Raw genomic sequence first — 14094 nt, 5'->3', positions numbered from 1 at the left:
CAGATTTATTCATTTCCAAAACTCTGTTCTTAGCTATGATACTTTTGGACAATCAAATTCTGCAGGGATTGATATAATCACACAACTGGAATAAGCTTCTGAAAAATACATCTACTTGCAGGTTATCTGCTTCATAGAGGCTACTCCCAGGCACTAGTTACTCACAGGTATTTTTGCTTGAGTCCCTTAGAAGTCTCCTTAGAAATTTGCTTTGTATTCTTAAGAAGTACCTCTGGGCTGAAGAATCAGTGTTGTTACTGATGACTTTTCTTTTCTTTTCTCTCTCTCTGTCTCTCTCTGTCTCTCTCTGTCTCTCTCTCTGTCTCTCTCTCTCTGTCTCTGTCTCTCTCTCTCTCTTTGATTAATAGTAAATCTAAAGCACATGTTTTAAATAAGGTAAAAACCAAGATTTGATTATAAAGCCTCGAATGTTTGACATTTGGAAAGTAAACAGACATTGAACTACAGATAGAAAAGTACAGTGTCAAGCTTCTTTCAGGTAGAAGACAAAGATTTGACGCACAGCACTGGCAGAGACCGGAAGCCAGTGCTACTAGTCGATAGGTATATATTATGGGAGAGAGCCAAAGGCAAAGAAAGGTAAACCTGACGGGAGATTAGAACCCAGGTCTCCCAGAGAAGATGACCGACCCCTAACAGATTGCTGAAGGAAGGATGTGAAATTTTATTTCGCTCAGCCTATAGAAAATGTCCAGTAAAGTATTCCACTTTTTTTTATTTCACCTTCATTTATCTCTCATGCCCCTGAGAAACATATTACTACCAGGTACTTAATGATATTTAAAACACATATTCTTTTCTCTCAGGTTTTGTACTTTATGTCACTTCATGATTTCATTTGATATTTAAAGTAAAATATATGTATGCTAGTATGTTGATTAAATCAGCATATATTACACTAATATAAGTCATATTTTATGGGTGGTAATTTATATTAGCCTTGTCAGTGCTCTGGAGAATATAATTTTCAGAGAAAGTTTTCTTTTATAGTCATACTGGATTTTATCAGATACACGTAAGTGAGTATATGCTTGCCTAGAGTAAGGATCTATGATTGTGTATTTTGGTTATCTCAGAAATCTTGTTAAGTTGCTTAGTGAGTGAATAACATTGGACTTAGGAGTCTGCACATAAGTTCACAGGATGAGTCATTTTCTACAACTCTGAGGTTTTTTTTTTTTTTTTTTTTTTTTTTTTTTTTGGCTCCTATGGAGTCAGAGATCTCCCCTGTGTCCCAGTAGCTATGTGATGTCACTGAGACTTGTCTGGCAGTCATGTGACATCACCAAGGCTTGCCCACTTATGCCCTTCCCTTCATTCACGTTCAACTCGCCCTTCTTTCACCTTGGCATGCTCATTTCACCCAGCAGCAATTTTAAAATCAATAACAGCTCCATTGTGAGTGCCTCTACTTCTTTTTGCCCTCTACTGATGTGACTTACAAGGTCCTTTCATGCTCAGCAGCCGGGAAAGCCCCAGTATTCCCAGGGATTATATTTTAGCAGAATCTGCTGCTTCCACTACCTTATCCACAATACACCACCAACGAATTACCTCTTTAAGTGAATATTTTTAAACTTTTAAGAGAAAAAACCCATTCTAATGTAAAGGCTCTGGAGCAGTCCATAAATCTCCTGCTGTGTTTCTAAAGGGGCTTTTATGGCCTCAAGTCCATTCCATTGACAGCCACTTAATAGTATACAAGGAAGTAAGGGCAAATGCACAGGAAGGACTTGAGGAAAAAAATTATTGCTTCTGAAAAACCCATGCACTTGCCCTCCAGATTCTTTAAATTTGCTTCTCTCTCTCTCTCTCTCTCTCTCTCTCTCTCTCTCTATATATATATATATATATATATATATATATACATATATATATAAATATATATATATTACATATATATGTTACATATATATTATATATATATAAATTAAATAAATTAAAATAAATTAAAAAGTGTGTCCTTTCTGTTATAGCTTCAGTGTTCTCATTTAGCTTATTGAATGTATATTCCCTTTATTAAAAGTCATTAGATGTAAAATTATTAGTTACTCAGTAATTTCTTGAAGGGAATTAAAGAACCCTCTATAATAAGCACTTTTTCTTGTACAGAGGGCATACTATTTAGGAGTGTTGAAGGGTCAAAGGGCAACATTTGTTATGCCTTATCTCTATCTTCTTTATAAAAATCACAAATAGATAACTTTTGTCAAAATAAGATAAAAATGGAATAAAATAAAAATGAAAACAAAATATTCTCCAACTTTGTGTGGTCACATAATATGAGTGACTGAAGAGATTTTTACCAGGCAAGTATGTTTTGTAGTAATAATCATCTTTCTGAGGGGACTGGAAAAAAGAGGGCTTGTCTTGTGTAAAAAAGTTTCATGAGAAATTTTTGCAACATTTTTTTTTTCTCTTGACCTCTTTAGCAACAGTCAGTCAACTGATGATTTCCATCTTGTACTTTCTCTTCTCTTTCCTTTTCTCCTCCACTTCATCCCTTCTATTCTTTTTATTTCATCCTTCATTTTCAGTTATAAATCTCTTCTCAGTTGTTAGTACAAGGGTCTTTTCATATTAATGACCAATTATCTTTTCTGTGTAGAAGTATTTTTATTTTAGAACTGTGGGATACTTCTAATAATTTTTTCAAGTCTTTTAAAACCACCACAGATTAAATTTCCCAACAAAGATCTTATGCTGAAAATACTGTTACATAACTTATGTGATATTTTTCTTATTCATCACTATAATGATGATTCATAATGAACAAAAATGGTTTGGTTCATATATTGTCTGTGAAGGATTTATATTTACCAACCATATGTTCCTAACTCAGCCTTACATGGCTTTGAGAGTTTAGTCTACGTAGCCTGTGGAATTAAAACAATTCACCCAGAAGAAAATTAAGCCCACTGCTTTTCCAGATCAGCAGTAAGCATTCTTAGAGTATTCACTGTCTGTTGTATTTTGCTAAAATAACTTTCCCGAAGAGTTAGTTGAAGCCATTTTGTCTTACTTAAAACTATATTATTTAGTGTCTTAAATTAGTATTACAGCTTGAATAAGATCAAGACTTTGCTCACTTTGAGGGATATTTATCATTTACCAATTCAAATAAAAAGGTGAATGAATTACATTAAGCTTTATAGTATTCAATATATTAGACAATGATTAAAACCAAAAGGACATTTCTAGCTTTAGCTGTATGTTACTATTAGCCTCTCAGGCTATGGGCCCACACTACATGCGTTTTCTAGCTCTTTGGGCAGTAAGAACTGATGTTGCACTGAGGAGGTTTGAGATGATAATAGAAAGCAAGGGTTACAGTCCTCGGAATCAATAAGAGTTAAAACCTGGCTGTCTTCACTACTCCTTGTCTATGAACCCGCCATCTCAGAAAGCTGCATTTGAAAATTGATTTAATAACCAAAACAACAACAATAAAACAAACAAAAACAAAAACAAGTTTGAGACTGTCTTATTGTGTAGCCCTGACTGTCCTATAGCTTGTTATGTCGAACAGATTGTTCTCATACTTGTAGAGATCTGCCTCAGACTTCAGTGTGCAGCTGGGAACTGTCATGCATGCTTTAGGAATCTTCATTTTAAAGAGCTCCTTGGAGATCAAGTATGATGTCATTGGCCTATAATCCAAACAGTTGGAAGGCTGAGGCATGAGTATTGCCTGATATTTGAGGCCAGCCTGGACTGCAAGATCCTCTCTCAAAAAGAAAAGAAAAATGGAAGAAAAGAAAGGAGGGAGGGAGAGAGGGAGGGAAAGACTCAGGAACTGTTCACTTACATTTTGTTATATGCCCTTGTCTTCTGGTAAGACAAGACTACAAGATCTGCGAAGTCTTTCTAATGCTGTAGCCCCTCCTTCTCTCTGTTACTTTTTGTCTTTCAAGCAATCCCAACAAGTGTATGAACTCCTTTTACCATAATAAGGACAAGGGTTCAAGCTAATTAAATTGTTTCAAGACCCAGTTTTGCTCAGACTGTACACACACACGCACACACACAAAGACACACTACACACAACATCCTCATCGAAGACTACTCAATAAAAGGTTAAGCAACATGGGGAACTTACACGAATAATTTTTATTTTCTGAAATATAATTATTTCTTTTTCTCTCTTCTTTTTTCCCCTTCAACTCTCCCATGAAGCCCTCACTTTCAATTTTATGGCCTCTTTTTCTTTAATTATCGTTGCGTGAATATATGTAAATGTACACACACACATACACACACGCACCTCCACTCTCTTCCTAAACGTAACCTGCATGTATGTATGTCTGTATGTAACTTGTGTGTATGTCTTAGGGATGACCTCTTGATATCATCTGGGGACCTAAATTACTTAATTTGTGGTTCATTTTTAAAATATATCCGAGTAAAAACCTTATTCTCGGATGGAGTACTGAACTTTTAGAAATCCCTGTAAAGTGGCGTCAAATGGAAGGATATTTAACCTTAGGGATGGAACACAGATGTGAATGCTTTGGTGACTTCCAGGTTCCAGTGAGCCTAAACTCACTGCAGATAAGACTAGCAATTGTCTCAGTGACTTGAGTAGAGGGACCTGACAGGAAGGAGGCTTTCAGATGTTCTTAAGAATTTAGTAATTGGATTAGCCTGCCCAGAAATCAGAAAAGTCCTTCACAACATTACCACCTCCTGGAATAGGTTGCTTAAGCCTTCAAACTCTCTCCATACGTAACTGCTGTCTGTCCAGACATATCTGCCCATATCTGCCCATATCTGCTTCATATCTACCTGATGCTCTTAGTGCAGGTATCTTTAGGGTTTCAGAATAGGACTTCTTTGACATAATGCCTTTTTGTTAGTTTGTTTTTATCTGACAAAGCAAGCGTTATCATGTTGGCATATGGCAATTATATGTCATAACTATTTTTACTTAAATTGTTCCTTCCAATTCATAAAACTGAAAATATGAAATATTCATTAGATTTTCACCCAGTTCAGCTATGGGAATACATATTGAACCTCAGAGTTACATGTAGTGATGTATGTTGGGGTGTGATCTTTTCTGTAATGGAACCAAAGTCCTCTCCTATGTGCTTACTCAGAAATGCTCTGCAGAATGATTTTGTTTCACCGTTTAACTTCCCAGTTTCACACCGGTCTGAGATTTCCTTCATTTGGAGGAATCACAGCAATTTGGAGAAGACAGGACATGCCATTGCGGCTAGAAATCCAACAGTGGTCCAGAGTCCTTTTGGCACCCCCCATGATGCAGAGAGAATACTGTCTTGGTTAGCTGAAATGTCTTTTCTTGTGGTTTGTATGTTACTATCCCCAAAGCCCCAATCCATTTAGCTGTGTCACAGAGATTAGTGATTTCTTTTTGGTCACAATAGTACATAGCAGAAACAAGGGCTAGAACTCTCATCCTTGCACTCCTGCCAGGATGGTCTTTGAACCAAACTCATTAGCTTAGGAGAAATACTTGTGGTCCTTTAGAAGCAGACACGGGACAGCTCACTTTCCTTAAAACTCACTGAGATGCAAGAGAATGGCTAAATTTCTTTGTCCATCCTGTAATTTTGTGTATTGAGTTTTGATGCCCGTATTTTACACAAATAAGAACATAGCTGGAGATGGATATATTTACTTCTCTGCTGATTAATTTGCTTTGCAATTGATTTGCATGCTGCTATTGCATATTATCAAATGATCTGCTGAAAAATGTCTGATTTTACTTTGAACTAAATGTAATATAATGAGCAAATAACATTTATAAATTTAGGTATGAAATTTAGTTGTTAGGTGGCAATATTAGTCATAGAACTATTGATTACTTTAAACAATCTTTTGGAGAGAACAGTAGCCACCATTTTTATTAATATCTCACCAATATTTTAAGATTCTCTCCTGTTTTGTTTTGGCAATTTGTTTGTCTGTGTAATAAAGCTTCACTTCTTACCTGTAAGATCTGCTCTAAAGGCCAAGGATAAGATATATTCCTTGAAAAATCAGAAAGTTATATTTTAATCTCAACAATTTCCTTTATAGAGGGCAGAAAATGAGAGTTTATTGGAATATTGATATTATTTTTTTTGTTTGTTTGTTTTGTTTTTTTCGAGACAGGGTTTCTCTGTATAGTCCCGGCTGTCCTGGAACTCACTTTGTAGACCAGGCTGGCCTTGAACTCAGAAATCTGCCTGCCTCTGCCTCCCAAGTGCTGGGATTAAAGGCGTGCGCCACCACCGCCCGGCCTGAATATTGATATTCTTAATCTTGATTGAACCCATTTATTTTACAGCATCATCAACAAATATATTAATAGTAGTTGATATAATCAATAACATTTGACTTGATGTCAAATACATATATTAATAAAATGCTACTGAATATTATAGGTTCTGAGCTTGCTAGGACACACAAATGAAGCCTTTGGGCTACACTTTGGTTTGTTAGCATACACACATCAAGTTAGTTAATTGTTGGATCAGGTTTTTAGTATATTTTGCATTATATATATATATATATATATATATATATATATATATATATATGGTTATGTTCTGGTATATTTAGTACTTTTAATTGTTCTCTAATCTTTCAGAAAGATAAGGCTAATTTTTTTATTTCTATATTAATTTTCCAAAGCATATGATTGTGATTTTTAAAAATTATGTTATTTAAGATACATTTGTATTTTCATTTTAGAAATAAATTTAAATGATAAAGAAGTTCCAAAACAGTTCAAGATGGGCACATTTCAATTATTCTTGATGCTTTACCATCATTTCATATGTTCTGGTAAGCAAATACATATTCTTGCTTAGGTATTGTTTAGTGACTGAAAAGGCTTTGAAAGCAGCTCTACACATGTAAGTTTTCACGTGATACGTTTCATCTGTCAGTTTGATTGCCCATATTATCGAAGTCAAGGAAAACTGAATATGGACCTGAGAGACAACCCAAATCTGGGTCCACCTACTCACAGCAGAGGCTTTGAGTTAGCTTCAGTTTTATTGTTTTATGAAGTTACTTTAAAATGAGAGGTTTGAGCTTCAAAGCCTCCCTCTTGTGACTTTGAAGGATCTCATGAACTCAAAATCCATCAGATTGAAGAACAGCTTCCGATCTAAGACACCACTGCCTGGGTGCTTAATATTTTGATCAGTGTGTCCACGTCTCTGACAATTCCTTTAAGGAAATCAACTCTCTCTACACATGAAACATGTATAGACATGACAAGAAAGTAAATAAGTAAGAAGGGATGGAAAATGAGTCCATGATGGAGGATGGAGCTAGGCAGAAGCCACGGGATTTTTATTTGTCTTGTCCATAGTTTACTTATTCTGATTTGTAAACTTACTGGCACCAGGTATTATCAACAAGGATGAGCAATATGCAATTTTTATCTTTATTAAATTACATCTGGCCTGTGGACAGATGACAGTTGTCAGTCAGGTTTCTGGTCAATGAGGAGGTACATATAAAGCTGCCAAAATAATCTTTGCTTCTTTAAATACTTACAAATAAACTATTTTACATGGAAACTCTGTTGCTTTAGATGTCTAGTAACCACACAGTTCATTAATAATTGTTAATTAATAGAAGAATCAACAGCTTTCTTATGAATACAGAATATGAACAAAAAAAATCTTTTGGGTGGCTCTCTGAATCAGGAGAATGATTAAATTTATGCCCCTGAAATAATTATCTTTATGTCATGAAGATATATTTCAAGTAATCTTTTAAATGTGCAGGGCAGATCTGACTCAGTGCCATTTTAAGCTGAGATTTCTCACTAAGACTTATTAAAGAAACCAGTTTGTATACATCGGAAGAGTTGAAGTGTGTATCTTGTGACCTAGTGTTGAAGATTTAGTATGAAAGACAAACATATCATTGTGTGGAAACAGGAATTAAGGCCTCTGATAATTCAAAGAAAATGTGGATTTTTTAGATCAAGTCTGAATTCCTGGCACAATGAAAATGATACATTTTTAGATATTTTGTATAATTAGACTCTACCTAACATTTTAATGTAGGTTCCTCTACTCATAAAAAGTTGACAGTCATAACCAATAGTTTGGCAGGAGTTTTTAATGTTGTTTTATTGCTGTTACAGTGTTTATTAATGAGAGTAAGATAAATTTAGCCAACACTAATACACATGAAAACTTAGTAAGTGTAATTTCAAAGTAGACCCAAGAGCTTATGATTTGTAAAAAAACAATTTTCTTCTCCAAAAGCAAGTGTGCTGGTTCTTTGGGAACAGAGGATTTAACAAACCAGAAAAATATCTTGCTTCACATGTCTTGTTCTTTAAGAGACTGATGAATGGCTTTTAAAATTTGGTATGTCTGGTGATTTCCATCTCAGAATCAACAATAAGTCTAACAATGCATCTGTGAAAAGAGCAGTGAAGCCCTATGCACTTAAGTAAAGATGTTTGATAATCTGGAGAACATTATACACACCATCCTCTATAATAAACAGTAACTTAGAGTTTCAGTGTTTTAAAAATACATATTTCAGAAATGCATGTAGATGAGACTACTATTTTGAGTGTTAGATTTTGGGCTAAACACGATTTTTGGTCATTTAAAAATATTTTTTCATATTTTCAAAGGGAAATTAAGTCTCGTTAAGAAAATATCCATAAGTTTATATTATGTCCAAACCACGCTTAATTTAAAAATATTTTAGATAATATGGTCATTAACAAAAGTCAGCTTATATATTTTTCCCACTTTATAAATACGTATTAAACATGTAGATTGGAAATTATTTATGGCGCCATCAGAGTAAAACATTTGCTTCATAGTCTTAGTCATTTATTTTTTTAGAAGCTTTTCTCTTCTTAAGTACCAATCCTACCCCCCACAGCCCAGAAAATTGATTTTAATGCATAATAATTTATAGCATTCTTGATCAATGTATGCCGTTGTGTCTTTTACATTCATTAGCCCATGTTGCTTGTGAATATGGAATTTACTTATTAAAATGGTTTCATATGTTTGCTATGTATAGTCCCTAGCTTTGAGCTGCTTCCTTGCTTAAATAAATGTTTTCAATTTGCTATAATACAACAATGTGTAGAGAAATGCTGTGAAGCGCAGTTAAAAGAATGAGTCCTTGAAATAGAATCACTTTTTAAAAATATGTCCTAACATGTGCTCTCATTTTTCCTTCTTTTGCATTAATTAAAATCCTGTTCTGAAAAAAATATTTTTACCAAACTTTTGAATTCACAAAATAAAAAAATACCAAATTATGTATATGTACTAATTTTGGAAATAAATGATGTAAAAACATGCTTTATTATTTCCTTGATCATCTATTCTAAAGATTTTATTCTTTAAAAAAAAAATCCCTGTTAAAAATGAGAAAATATTGTTCCTTTTAATTATTAATTATTCTGTTCACTTAGATGTTTTAAATGCACATTAAATAAAATTAACTTTGTATTTTAATCATCTTCTTATAATGTGTACACTCTTAATAGCACATGGGATTTTTTTGAGGAAAGCATGTGCCATTTCACAATTTAATTTTGTAAATTCATTGGAAAATCACATTTTATTCAAAGAAGATTAGAACTAGATAAAAATGAAACGAAAATGCTATTATGTAGTCTCATGTAATATTTGTGATGAACTCGTTATTCTCACGCATTTAAAATAGTAGTCAGAAAGTAATATTAAATCTATAAATATTTTTTTTTCTACAAAATGCTCCTTTCTCAAAACCCACCAAATGTTGTTGGCTTTGTTTTGTGCACCTAGCAACCCCACTGTTGGGTAAGTTGGCTCTGTTTCCAGCTCTCTCATCAGCCTTGTGAACAGAGGTACCCCAGCAGTGTCTCCTCTAAGATATCGAAATCAACTTTTAGAGATTAAAAAAAGTACATATTTTTTGGCAATTGAAACTCACCAGTGCCTTTCTGCTTCTCCAGGAAGTTGTTCCCGTCAGCACCTGCTGAGGGCTTTGTTGTCCAAACTCTGACAGGTAAAAAAATTCCTGTAGAATAAAGCCAGACCAGCTGGCTTTGAAGAGAAACCCCCCAGTTTGGGCTGCGCTCGCCTCCTCTCCTTTTCTATGAACACCGAAGCTTTGCCCCCTTGATCGTCAAGCGGTGAGATGCGTGATCCCTCTGCACAAGTGTCTGGCAGGCCAGGGTGCACCTGTTCATGTCACTCTGGAGTAAATTTAGCTGTAAAGGTATCATTGACAACCAGACCTTTGTCAGTGCTGGCAAAAGAACACAGAATTGCTCTCTCCCACCCCAAGCCTCTACACTGTTAGTTCCAATGGAAAATATCCAATCGGAAGTCTATCCAAAATCATTCCTAAAAAATGAAATTGCTTTCATATGGTATAAAAAGTTAAGTTTCCTCATTTCACACAGGCTTTAAAATTACATTTCCAAGAATAATCTTGGAACAAGACAAGTTTTTGTTCAATTAATTGTGGCTGGAAACTTTTTAATGGAAACATAGCACACACTTGCTTCATTTCAGGTTATTAAACTGTGTTAAGCACTGCAGTTATTTGCCATTCTTTACCACAGTTCATTTGCTTTTTTCAATCCAAAGAAATATTAGAAGGTTAAAACTTATCACATAGGAGGGATTAATCATGCTCCCAAATTAGAAAGCTTGTAACTCTAAGAGACTCGGTGTCAAAACTGGATGGTCCTGGCACTTAAACGATTGGGAATCCACAATGCTACTGTTCCATTTAAAGTGGAAACTCACCTCTGTGGAGACCCTTGATGTGTGACCCTGACTTTAGCTGGTATTCCTTAATGACTGGTTAAGGTAAGGATATTTACATTTATTAGCAGGTGAATTTTTAGATGGATTTCTTTTTTAGGTAAGTAAATTCAGTTGGAAGAAAAAGATAGGCAGGCGGTATTCATTGATGTATCTGGCACAAATTTAACAGTCCAACTCTAGAAAGTGTGCTATGGAGGATTTTGTTAGGACAAAATCTTGTGTGATTCCACTTTAACAGTCATGGTTTCTTAAGTGGAGTTAATGGGAGTTGGGAAAAGTACCTGTCCTACCATACTATTGCTGTTTACAATGCTTGGGTGTGATGAGAGAAAGAAACTGGGTCAAAATAAAACTGCTTTGCAGAATAAACAAGGTTCCTATTTACTTAGTGTCTAAACAGCCACTCAACAAGCCTGATTTCTCTGCAGGGCCCCACTTTCAGATAAAACATAGACCTGAATGGCATCACCCAGTATCCAGGGAAACCATGTAAGCACCTCTCTCACTGTGTACTTCTCTTATTCAGAGTTTAAAAGCTAGCTGAGTACTGAATAAGTGAGTGTTTTTATTTAATAATTATACGGGTGGGACTTTTTAGGAGCTTGCTAAAAAGAAACAGGTCTTTGATTGTTATGTGCGTCATAACAAAACCCTTAGGTTTCCTCATATTTCATAAAACTATGTGTTTAGTTCCAACCTCTCCATCAGTTCTCATTCTTATGTACAAAACAGCTACTCACAATCTTAATGAACTGAGTTTCAAACTTCTGCATCACACACCAGCATTTGTTAGGCCACTTTTCAAAGGCCTTGTGTCATGAACAGTTACCTAAGTGTAGAGAAACATTCTCAAAATTTAAAACTGAGAAAAGTTTATGGTACTATTTCACTGGTGAATGTTACTAGCTATTTAGTTGGCTTCAGTCTTGGTTGAGGAATGAGCTATGGAATGAAATGAGCTTATGTTTTAAGTCAGCAAAGAATCTTGAAAATGAGTGGCATCACCACAATGCAACTTTGTATTTGGGGAAATAGCAGGAAGTTAGTATAACTTTACTTCTCTCCCTCAATCCTTCCTTCCCTCCCTCCTTCTTCCTCTTTCTCCCTCCTTCACTCTATCTTTCCCTTTCTCCATCCCTTTCTACCTCTCCCTTCTTCCCTTCATCCCTCCTTCCCTCCCTCTCTCCCCCTTCCCCTCTCTCTTTCTCTTCTGCCCTTTTGCCATCCTCAATCCCTCCCTCCCTCCCTCCCTCCCTTCATTTCTCCCTTCCTTCCTCCCTTACTTTCTCCCTCTCTCCCTCCCTCCCTCCTCCCTCCCTCCCTGCCTTTCTCCCTTCTTCCCTCCCTTCCTTTCTCCCTCTCTCCCTTCCTTCCTTTCTCCCTCTCTCCCTCTCTTCCTTTGTCCTTCCACTGCCTTCTATCTTTTGCCCCAACTTCCTCACCTCTTTCTTTTTCTTCACATACACTTTTGTACATACCATACTGTACTAATTCATTCCTTAGGAGCTGTGAAATCCATTGGGGAAATTTAATACCCAACAATAAGGGTATTGTTACTCTGGAGCAAGAGCCATTCTAACATACCTGAAAGGAAAATGAAAGTTCTGTGAAACATTCCCTTGTATGGGTTTCACTTTGTGAAAAATTACATTTATATTGAAAATAATCACCAAAAATTAAAATAAACAGCTTGTTTTAAAAATCAAATCACTTTCAGTATGACATACTATACATTATGTTCATATAATCTTCATGAAAATACTTAAAACCTAAAATGATCTGCAATTATAGAATTATTTGTTGTCTCTTAGATCAGCTATACAACTCATCTAAATACAGATATACTACTTTTAAATCAAGGCTTTTGGGAGTTCCTTTAAATGCACCTGGTTTAGCCTTATGGTTGAGTTTTTTGAAATTATTTTCATTCAGTTTTGAGAGGGGTGTTTAGTTCATCATAAAATTATAAAATTATATTATTTATGCATTTTTATCTTTTTATATGTAACAAAATTTACCTTTCTGAATTAAGAAACATCTGCTGTAGCAAAAGGAAGTTAGAAATTTGCAGAGACCTGAAGACCCTGAACCTGTAAAAACAGATGTTAGTTACTTGTGCTAGTGACAAATTTTCAAGTACAAAGCCTGAGGTCTGAGGTTGATGTCTAAAACAGAAACCCTTGTTGTAAAATAAGCTTGGGAGACTGTTGAGTTGAGTGAGACGGACAAAGATTAGCCTAGATCATGGTACTGAACAAAATGAACCTACCGAACACTTGCTGATATCATAGTTCGTTTTCTGGAGGGAAGGAGTGTTAAAGATTCATTCCCAGGCAAAGAAGAGAAAGCACGGCAGCGCTGAGATGCCGTGCATGTAACTTTAACTCCGCGTCAGCACATATGTATTCCTAAACTCATATCTCAATAGTCAAGGAGACTCAGAAATAAAGAACACACATCTGGTATTTCCTGTCCCTCAGTAGTGGTCTCACTAATGTGAGACAACACTGTTCAATCAATCAATAGAAAGTTCTGTGATAGTGTAAATACTTGGTATCTTCACTTTGTAATATGGTAACCACCAGCCACCTATGGTTATAGAACAGGGAAATTGAAGTTTGAATTTAGTTTATTGCAATTAGAAAGTCCCCATGACTAGTAGTCACAAAATTGGACAATACAGTTCTGATTCAGATCATATAAAAACGCATGCCAACCACCAGGATCCATGACTGAAATAATTAAGGACTAAGGGGAAAATATACCCTGATAAAATAGTTGAATTAAAAAAATATTATCAAGTGACTGGTCAAAGTTCAAGGATTAGTATTTTTTTCATGAGAAGGTATAATACTCATTTGTAAAGATTTTTAAAATCTATTCATGGTCTGACATATAATAATTTGCCACTTACTGAAATATTTAGATCAGCATTCTAGTGCAACTTCTTTATAACATTTTCTAGAGATGAATGTTTTTAATATTGTTGATGGAAAGACATGATAATATTGCATTATAAGCCTGGGGTTGCAGATTTTAAAATGACCATAATGAACACTATTATATCAGAAAGATACTCTAATGAAAGTTCAAAAAGTGGTGATAAACATTTAGAAAATTTCCATTAGAATTTCTGCATTATATCCTTGCAAAGAATTTCAAATATGTAACCAGCATACAAAGGTGATCCCTGCCTAGCTCCATGGCCGATTCTGCTCTCAAAGCATACAACAAGGTTTAAATCTCCATGGTCTTTTATGCATTCTGTGAAAATGAGATATACACATGTTTATTAATAATTCTA

General features: G+C 35.1%; 1 protein-coding gene across 4 annotated transcripts in view; it reads right to left on the bottom strand.

The window, feature by feature from the left end:
* Positions 1-10288, bottom strand: part of Mef2c (myocyte enhancer factor 2C) — a 159148-nt gene extending 148860 nt beyond the window's left edge. For all 4 annotated transcript variants that reach the window (XM_021208750.1, XM_021208759.1, XM_021208754.1 and 1 more), the window contains exon 1: positions 9946-10288. The gene's annotated coding sequence lies outside the window, so the exon portion shown is untranslated. The remainder of the gene's footprint in view (positions 1-9945) is intronic.
* Between the last annotated feature and the right edge of the window lie 3806 nt (positions 10289-14094).

Source organism: Mus pahari, chromosome 11 (assembly GCF_900095145.1).
Source record: "Mus pahari chromosome 11, PAHARI_EIJ_v1.1, whole genome shotgun sequence".
Taxonomy (NCBI): Eukaryota; Metazoa; Chordata; class Mammalia; order Rodentia; family Muridae; genus Mus; species Mus pahari.
Note: the sequence above shows the minus strand (reverse complement) of the source record. Positions and strands in the feature narration are given on the sequence as shown.